At 41.2% G+C, this 7,520-nt stretch overlaps 1 pseudogene; it reads right to left on the bottom strand.

Moving 5' to 3' along the window:
• Positions 1-3,013: 3,013 nt before the first annotated feature.
• LOC146482480 (uncharacterized) lies at positions 3,014-7,245 on the bottom strand (annotated as a pseudogene).
• Positions 7,246-7,520: the final 275 nt, after the last annotated feature.

Raw genomic sequence — 7,520 nt, 5'->3', positions numbered from 1 at the left:
AATCACACGAACACAGATCGATACAAATAGCAAACCGTGGGTCCAAAGAAGGAACTCGCAGAGTAATTTGTTCCACTGAATTTGACCTGCTTCTTGCTACCATAAAAACTGAGCCTACCTACCATAAAAACTGAGCCCCAAGGCCCGCAAAAACATCGGGCCTCTTAAAAAGGAAGACAGCACCCTGGAATTTACGGACTCGGGAAAAGCAAATCTGATGAACTCTTATTTTGCTACGATAGGCCTAAAGCTATCCAACACTCTACCCCCGCCTACAAGTTGTGGACACGGGATAACTTGCGCTGACAAGGGCGAGACGGATACTCCTCGATTCACAGATGTTTATATTTCAAAGTCTTTAGTGGCGGAAAAAATAAAAGCGCTACAAACAAGAAAATCCACTGGTCCTGATAACATACCTCCAAAGCTTTTAAAGCTAGCAGGCGATGCGATTGTCCCGTCACTCCTCAGCCTATTCCGACTCTCCATTACCACCGGTAGGGTGTTCACTAGCTGGAAAACTGCGAGGCTTACTCCAGTATATAAAAAGGACGATGAAACCGACTGCTGCAATTATAGACCGATATCATTGCTAAGCGTACCAAGCAAGATCCTTGAATCAGTAGTCAACGACACAATTGTTCGTCATGTATACAAAGCTAATAATCTAGTCACGGACAAACAATGGGCATACCGCACAGGATTTTCAACAGAACTGTTACTAATACAACTTACTGAAACATGGAGAGAAGCTGTGGACGCAGGCTTAGCGGTAGCAGTTGCCTTCATAGATTTTAAAAAGGCATTCGATAGTGTGTCGCACGCCATTCTCGAAACGAAGTTGGAAAGGGACTTTGGCATATCAGGGCTACTCCTGGATTGGCTTAAAAGTTACTTGAAGGAAAGACAGCAATACACAGCTGTTAATGGATCAACTTCAGAGATGATACCGATCTCTTTTGGAATTCCTTAAGGGTCTGTCTTGGGGCCGACACTTTTCACTCTCTTCACGAACGATCTTCCGTCCTCAGTATCTTCCGGATCCGTCTATATGTTTGCCGACGATACAACGGTTTACTGCATAAGTGACACGGCGGAGAAAAGTATTGCCAAGTTAAATTCTGCACTTCGTGAATTAAACGAGTGGTGCCTCATTAACAGATTAACACCCCACCCAAGTAAAAGTGAGGCCATGCTAATCTCTAGAAGAAATCCCTCGGTAAACATTGCCCCGATCCTTATCGGAAATTCTACGATTGAATGGGTATCGAAATCACGGTTACTGGGAATGACCGTCGATGAGAAACTGACCTGGACTCAACATATGCTGGAACTCAAAAAATCATTTGCTAAAAAACTAGGATTACTTAAGAAGGCGAGATTTCTTCCCAAAAACGTTCGTCAGGACCTCTATTTTAAGGTCATCTTGCCCTCAGTGACATATGGTCTTATACTATGGGGATCCTTCTGCAATTCTGACTTATTTCAGTCCCTGGAAAGACTTCACTGCAGGGCTGCGAGACTTATCTTTCATTTGCCGAAAGACATGGCATCTGCTGATGTCCTACATCTGGCCCAATGGCCGACTCTGTCTATTTATTATAAATTAGCCATTTTTATGTGCCTCCATAAAGCTTTCCACGATAGGTTACCTGTCACATTAATCGACCTGATTTCTAAGAAACGGGCCACAAACTATTCAACCCGGACTTGCGCTTCTTTAATTGTTCCACGCTTCAACACGCGTTACATGAAAGACTCTGTCGCGTTTAGAGGCTCAGTCCTGTGGAATGCAGTGACCAACAACTGTAGTGCCCTGACAAATAACATTCCTTATCGTGATCTCAGGCTAAAGCTTAAATCTCAAGCTAATTTTAATGAATTCAGCTTTAAGATAACGTCTGCATCCACTTGTAATTTTAGAAAAGATGACTTTGTATATACTTAATTTTATGCTCATGATTTCATATTTGTAAGCGTTAATTTAGTTCAAACATTTTGTCTGTATATACCCCTAGTTTTTAGCTTCTTTAGTTTACTTGTAATTAGTTGATTGCAAACGACCCCACAAGCTCATGTAGCTTTAATACTCATCGTTTTAAAATAAAGGTTATCTATAAAGGCTATCTGGGTACTGTTATTATTGTTCGGTTATTGTTTGTTGGAAGACGTCGTAGCGAGGTGAAAGCACTTGGTCGCGGGCCTCTCGTCCATGAATGATTTCAGTTTTTCTACCAAACAAATCCGATCAAGTTTTAACTTTTGACACAAATAATCTTTTGCTGTTTCTTCTAAGAAACGAAAGTTCGCCTTCAGGAATTTCTTTTTAGCTGAAGCACTTATTTTCCAAGTCTTTTGGCACGAACAACCCGGCTTAAAACTCCAAAGAACCTGAAAGGTGTTGTTTTTCTTGCTGCACAAAATGAAGAAACCAACTAAATGTAGAAATGGCGTGCTCAGCCAATCAGGAGCAAGTATTTTCGGTGCTCGACCAATTTGGAGAGAGTAATTTTGCCCTCGTTGAAAGCTAAATTAACTAAAAAATGCCCTCTGTTTCGACCAATCAGCATTCAGTAATTTTGCCCTCTATGTTATAAATTATGCTATGCAACGTGGTCTTACTTTGAGTCTGTGGATGAAAAAATAGAGTGTGACCATTCAAATGAAAGCCACCAAGGCTGTTGCCTAACAGGAGCACGGTTACCTGGAGCGCCCAAGAAAATGCTCTGGGCGCCTAAATGTTTTGCAACAGAACCTAATACTTTTCCTGTTGGTCTCCTAACTTCTCTCCTAGGCAACAGCCTTGGCTACTGAGAAGTACTTTCCTGTGGCATCTGTGGATGAAATCTTAAAGGCGTGCCCATTACATGAAAGGTTTTGAGCAGGGCTTTCTTGCGCAGCAGTTTGCTTCTTATCGTTCTTCAAATATACAATAGCGTTTCCGGCTTGGTGAAAGGGTCAAAACGACCTCAGCAAACACAGAACCAAGGGAAACACCGTGCACAGTCATTTGTTACATTACCTGACCAAGAGACATCTGGGTAGCTGCCTGGGACCTCTGCTGCTGCAGTTGCAGTAGCTGCCATTGTTGCTGTTGCTGTGCACCTGCTAGACCCTGCTGCTGGGCTACTGACGCCTGGTTGGCCTGTGACTGTAGAAGGTGACGGAGCTGAGACTGCAATTTGTTTGATTGCATTTGAGAAACCTGAGACTCCTGTGATGGAAACGCTTGTTGCTGCTGTTGCTGTTGTTGTTGTTGTTGTTGCTGCTGAAGCTAAACAGACAGTATGTTGTGTTAATATGGAATAAAAATAACTCTGTCTCAAGCTTCCACACTACGTCGCGCGTCGTTCCCGTTTTGCGCATTAATAAAGTCCGCTTGTGGCAAATCTTAGCAAACACAACCGGTAGCCACAAAAAGCTCCCCCCCCCCCCCCACCCCTCCAAAAAAAAAAAAATTCACAAAAAGAATCAGTAAATAATAAATACTGATTACGGCTGATTTCCTCTCGTTATAATTACTGACCCTAATAATATCCTATTGTTCTTTTTCTCTGCATTAAATCAACGATTTCAGCCTAAGGAGGCGTGTTTTTCACATTTGTAAAAGTGTCTGAGGAAAACGGAGGCGGCTCATTTTGTAAGCTGGGAAATTGTTAGAGGTAATTCTAACGAGCTGAAAAAGTCAATATTGCACTGGGCTACCTGCAATGCAATAATTTTAATATTGCAACCTGTTCACAACAATAGTTTTAATATTGCGGCCGGCTCCATATAAGCCCCTTAATTGCATCATATTTTTGATCAGAACCTAGAGAGGTTTCTAAAGTTAATGAATAGATGAGAAGTATCATTTGGTCAAAACGCAAGCACTTTTATTAGCAACTGAATTTGAACATTTGTAAATTTTGATTCCTACACAACTTACGATGACAATAGTTCTTACTTGTATGAGATCACCATTTTAGTGCTCTCAGTACTTATTACAACTGACTGATTATAATCCTCATTCTACTTTTCTTTAAAGACTTTTTCGCTTAACCCCATTTCTTCTGTTTGCTGTTTAACGTCACTTTTTAAGATATCATTTTCCTCTTTCTCTTTGACATCCATTTCAATCTTCGTAGGAATCGACCCCTGCAAGATTTCACTTGCTTTTCTTTTAAGTGTTGATGATGTACATTTATACTCCCTAACCCCATCACATGATCGGTGACCAGTGGTTTCTCGAATAACTTGTTCTGGCACACCACCGCCGTACAACCGTGTGGCACAGCGACGTCGAAGTGAGTGATTTGTAAAATGCCCCTGAAACCCAGCTTTTTGCATGACTTTCTTTACTACATTTCCTAACGTTTCTCTTCCCATTGCTTTATTATGTTACCATACGATCCCTTTTCGTTTCGGCAAAGGCCGCAAATAAAATGCGTTGTCACTGATTTGCTTTGGCACGTGAGACAAGTATTTCTTGTACAGCTCTACATTGGTCAAATTTTTATACGCTCGAACAACTTTCCTTTTGATACGCAAATGGATCAATCCACAATTATTAGTTTTAGTAATATCCTCCATATACTGTAGAATTCATGATCTGATTCATCGTTGAATATTAAAACTATTAATATGAATCTAGACATGACAACCCCTCATTAGTTTCACGGTTGGGTTCAGGCACAGGTACAGAGTCTATTTTTTATAGCGATTGAGCAGCAAAGGATGTAAGTCATTACACTATAGCAATCCAATAAAATTTCGCTACGTAGAGTAAAATCACTAAGTATTGCTTCATACCAAGCATGTAATCCTAAGTACTAGAATTAGCTCATGCCATTATCGTTCACTGAGGCATCAGAGCACTTGCAGCCTAGAACTCGCTTTTTCAAGTTATCAATTTTAGCTTTCCCACACACCCATTTCCATAGCAGTTATGATTTTGTTGTAATTTATATGTATGTTTTTACCATTTCGTTTATGTTTTATGTACTGTATTGGTTATATAAATATCTTATTGTACAGGTTTTTGATGGGCCTCTTATTATCGTAGTATATTTCTAGATTGTAATTAGAATTAGTCATTTTCCGTGTTTATGTGGCTCGAGTGAGATTCTATGTTTAGTAGTTGGAACGACAACTGCGAGTTTTAAAAATCTTAAATTCCTGAGTTCCTGCCCAGCCCTCAGAACAAACTGAATGCCAAAAACCCACACCAAAGTAAATCAAAGTAGCTCCGCGTTTTCGCTGCCTAAAAACCAGTTTTCCCCAAAATTATTTTTCTTGCTCCTCTGGAATAAAATTAGCCTGATTAACAGCTATACCAATTCCTTGTCCAGCTTTTTCTTTCATTTGAAAATTCAAAGCAGAATTTAAACTTCTAAATATATAACTTCTCTTGTCAATTAAAGTTGCATTTCGCTTACATTTTACACGTAAGAACGTTTGAATACTACACATCATTTCATAAAATGTCTTTCTAGGATACTGATTTCCGTCTTCTCTTTTCACTTCGGAGACAAACCGGGCCCAGACGAAATCCAACTGTTCCTCAGACATTTCCTCGATATTCTCGTTTATTTGCCGCTCTCCGCTATAACTCTGTTTCAGTACAGCCTCATTTCTCGCAAACCTCCAATGTTCAAAGACTTTCACCACCCACGCCCATTTTCGACGACTTGAGTCTGAAAACCAACTTTCCTTAAATTTCTCGCATTCAAAAGACGTGATGGGTCTTTTAAATCTTAGCTCTTCTGAAGAGTGAAAAATACAAGAAAGCCTTTTGTTAGTCGTTTAAAAAAGGAACCACAAAATCTAGGAGATGTTATTACCCTCAACATCGGAAGCACTCTCCGATTTCTTGCTCTGCGTTATGAATATGGCCGATTCGTCTTCCGAAGAATCCTCCATCGAGCTCAAAAACAGCGATATGTAGACCAAGCTATCCCTTGCAACAAGAAGCTCAAAATAACCAAGTAAATTATGTCTTATGCTATGCTAATATTCTTCGTCATGTGCATGAAAGCCAACAGCACTTTTCGCACGTGCATACAAGATACACATGTTCCACGGACATAGGTAAAGTTGTAACACCTTCTAATTACCAAGTAATAACAACGACTGAATGGTGTAATGATAAAGGTTTAGGCAATTAATACCACTGCTGAGTATGTATGTTAATTTTATCAGTTGTTTGCGTAAAAAACAACAATGTGGAGGCGACTGAAATCGTTGATTTAATGTAGAGAGAGAACAATAGGATATTGTGAGGGTCAGTAATTATGATAGATAATTACTTCGGAAGTCGGAGCTATGAGAGATATTGCAGCCAGCTTCGGGTTACGCTCTCAGCTGGCTGCAATATCTCTCATAGCACCGACTACCTCAGTAATTATCTATTACATAAAACCAAACATTCGCTTCCACTCCCCCACAGAACGCAGCACCACAATTTCTTTAAAAACTCACCCCATTATCTATCGGGCATTTGGTGATTGCGTGCTTTCCAGAATAGGAGTGAACGTAGCAGAATCCACAAATCGTTTAATTCCAGAGTCAAAATGTGGGTTACGAGCAGGCAGATCAACGATGGATATGATTTTTTCCTTATGTCAGCTCCAGCAGAAGAAGATGATGACCATCTACATCGCATTCCTAGACTTGACGAGGGTTTTCCTTCTTTTGAGCCGGGTGGACTGCACCAACTGCTGTAGAAGATTGGCTGCCCACCAACTCATTGCTGAGAATTGTCACTTCCTTTAATGACTAGGATATGCGCAGCACAGTTTGTTTCAACGGTGGAACGTCTTAAGATTGCCCAGTGAGCAATGGGATACAGCAGGGCTACGAGTGTCCGGCTAGACACAAGAAGCGATGAGGAGTTCTTCAACAACGCACGGCACCCTTCCAAGACCAAAGTCAAGGAGGTCCTCTTTGGATAACAGCTTTGATTTAGCTTCAGCGTCTTGTAGACCATCTCTCCAACACCTGCAGGGAGTTCGGACAGACCATCAGCCTGAGAAAGATAAACATCCTAACTCAAGCTCCGGCTCCCTGCCAGCCATCACCATCAACGGTTATCCCCTTGAGGTGGTGGACAACTTCCCCCTACCTTGGCTCCCCCATCTCCAGCACTCTGAACCTTGATGCAGAGGTGAACATCAGAATTGCCAAGGCTGCGTCTTTCATGGCCCGACTGAATGAGGGCAGGGTGACCAAAACAATCGTGCTGGATCGTGAAGCCATCCCCAGCATGTTTGCTCTGCTATGCTCCCGTCTTGTCAGATGGCTGGGCCATATACAACGTATAGAACCCGGACGCGACCCAGAGAGCCTGTATATGGTCAGCTGGTAGAAGGTTTTTAGCAACTATGTTTGTCTATTATGCATGGGCGCCTAGCATGCAGCATTTACTTGCGCTCCACTAAGATTAGTTTTTTATTGCTTTTAGAATTTATTTTTTTCGAATCACTTACTCACAATTCGTAATCTAAATACAAGCGAATGGCTCTGGTTTACTCAAGAACTTT

This window comes from Pavona decussata, unplaced genomic scaffold (assembly GCF_977016875.1).
Source record: "Pavona decussata unplaced genomic scaffold, jaPavDecu1.1 SCAFFOLD_45, whole genome shotgun sequence".
NCBI classification, from domain to species: domain Eukaryota; kingdom Metazoa; phylum Cnidaria; class Anthozoa; order Scleractinia; family Agariciidae; genus Pavona; species Pavona decussata.
This window is presented reverse-complemented; position numbering and strand designations above follow the sequence as displayed.